The 2,742-nt window shown below is 34.0% G+C and overlaps 1 non-coding gene across 1 annotated transcript; it reads right to left on the bottom strand.

Annotated features, from left to right (window-relative positions):
• Positions 1 to 157: 157 nt before the first annotated feature.
• On the bottom strand, positions 158 to 2,505 carry LOC112006055 (uncharacterized). The gene is made up of 3 exons (XR_010623612.1): positions 2,379 to 2,505; positions 1,270 to 1,394; positions 158 to 328 (listed from the first exon to the last, which is right to left on the bottom strand). It is a non-coding gene; the product is annotated as an uncharacterized LOC112006055 (transcript).
• Positions 2,506 to 2,742: the final 237 nt, after the last annotated feature.

Here is a 2,742-nt window from a genome sequence, read left to right as displayed (position 1 = left end):
CAGAAGCATGAGTGGGGTTCCAAACTCTGGATGGTGGGCATGCAATAGGAGACCACCTCCTGCACTGGCTCGTCAGAGAACCTCTGCAACCCATTTGAAAATTTTTGTTTCTGAGATGGATGCATTGAAAAATAGCCAATTGTCTTTTTTAGGACAATCAATGGATGGCCAGTGGCCCAAAACAAGACCGGATAACTTTTCTGGCACTGATGTTCTCAACCTTAACTGACAGCTTTCTATCTTCTTGAACTACAGAGCTGGCTTACTTCAAATTATGCAGCTTTATCATCATTTCCAAATTTCAGCGTAGATGATATATCAACATATTCTGCAGAGAAGAGTAGCAACATACTTAATATGATTAATGAGCAAGAATTACATTGTAGATCATATGGAAGCATGTTAGAGCTGTAGAAATGTGATCCTATAAGCAGCAAATGATGTTAAAGGTTCCTAAAGATTAACATGAACAACGGCAGCATGCAAGGTAGGAGTGGTTAATGGATAGATTAACACTACTCAGATAGCATAAACTACAATGTCATATGTTTTGTCTAGAGGATAACATATGCTTGGCATTTTCATTTGTTTATGCGCTCCACTTTGAGAACCATATATATACATGAAAGCTAGTCATGAAAAAATACAGTTCTGCCAGTAGTCAAAGTATTACAGTAGGAAGATTCTCAAAGTTAAACTCTTATAACCGAAGTTGCATGATTTGGCACTAAACACATGTTCATCCCCTCCTCTTTCATCTTTTCTTTTTGGCCCCAACCTATTCTCTTCATTATATATGTATGCCTATTCCTTTTACTTGTCTTTTTAATGAGAGGTGTTCATATATAGTATCTGTATAAATATATAGAGTATCCGTTAGCATTATGTATATCCTTGATTAAGCTAAAATCCAGGACAATCACTATTGTACGGTCCTTTATTTTAGTATCAATCAATGATCCTCTGTCCCACTAGATCAATTGCCTTAGGTCTATATATTCAGGCCTTCTATACATTAACTGTACAAAACATGATAAAATACATTAACACGGTTCTTTTTCTCCCTTTCTCTCTGTGTCTTTATTCTCAACAAAAGGAAATTATAAACAGCTCTTTTGAAGAACAAGGATATTTACTGCAGTGTACAAGCTACATGATCAAGTAATTCATTTTATTGTGTTCTTAGTGTGAAAATAATCAAAATTTATACCCAAAATAAAAAATCTGAAGGGAAGATTTAAAAAAAAAAAAAAAAACCGTAGGTTCAACCTTATAGGAAAGTATCTGACAGATGATGAACACCTTTGACTCAACAACCTAGAAGATGCTGTAATCCCTGCGTGTATGCCACTTGTAATACATTCACTAAGGACACAGCTGTCGAGAAGTAAACCCTGTTTCAAACCAAAAGTCTAATTGACATTAATTTAATGGATTACTTAACAAGATAGCTCTGCATGGCTACCGTTATGAGTGCAGAAGAAAATTACAAATACAAAATACTTTTTTTTGGATAGAGAATGCTAATACAGAACACTTAGATGCATCTATTAGTGCAATGCCAATAATGCTATTATAAAAAATCAAGCAATTTGTAGATCAAAGTCACAGCATAAAAATACTTCTGAAGAAAAAACACACAGAATTGCTTCCAGACCACAATTAGATATCCCTTATTAGCATGTAATATTGAAAAGAGAAGAAGATGAAGAAGAAGAAGACTTTCTACACCTTCTAGAGCATCTCAATTCATACTGATTGAAAAACTATATCCACAAGAAGGTAGAAATTTTAGAGAGAGCAAAAATTCCCAGCGACCGTCTAAACCTTAAAAGACCCTCAAGATCTATGGTTTAAGAAAAACCACCAACAATAACAAATCAAACTTGTTAAAGTTTGAAAAAAACATATACAGAGAGAGAGAGAGAGAGAGTCAGGCTAAGTATTTATTCCACTTATAATTCTAAAGCCATCACCTTCATTCAGGAAAAAACAGATGTAAAGAAATATATATTTGTGTGTGTGATATAGAAGAAGAACAAAATTCATGGAGTACAACCCAAATGGGAAAATCCTTTTTCATACACCAAAAGAAGAAGAAGAAGCTACCAACCCATTTTCACAAACAACATATTACCTCTAAAAAGAAAGACTTCGAACTGAATTTAGCTCAAAGATACAGAAAACACCACAACCTCATCACCAAAACACATTCTTGTTTCATACTAACCATACCAACATTCTACATAGAAATTGACAACATGAAGCATAGAAAATACATGTCTACCTAAAAAAGTCAGACGCAAGAAATTCAACTAACAAGAAAATTAAAGCCATATCAATACCAACATCAAATTAATAAAGTTTTTCTGGCATACCTTTGATGCTTACAACCTTAAGTTTCTTGGTCTTCTTTGCTGCAAAGTTGAAACAAATATCTGTCTTCCTGTCAATAACTACAACTGCAAGGTCCCCTCACAGAGACATAACAATGAAAATCTATCCACAATTTATAGTAAGTCTTGGTTAAGGAATGACCACATTTGGTCCATGATTTACACGGGCTGCCATTGACATTAGAATAGACTAGATTCTATTGTCATCATCTTATAATCTCATTAAATTTTCACTTTCAACCTACTCAAAGACTAAAAAGACCCTTGATTCACAACTTATAGTCAAATATGGTTCAACATTAATTTATAAACTATCATCATGATCATCCTGGTGTCTTTGTTATGG

This window comes from Quercus suber, unplaced genomic scaffold (assembly GCF_002906115.3).
Source record: "Quercus suber isolate HL8 unplaced genomic scaffold, Cork oak 2.0 scaffold_350, whole genome shotgun sequence".
NCBI classification, from domain to species: Eukaryota; Viridiplantae; Streptophyta; class Magnoliopsida; order Fagales; family Fagaceae; genus Quercus; species Quercus suber.
This window is presented reverse-complemented; position numbering and strand designations above follow the sequence as displayed.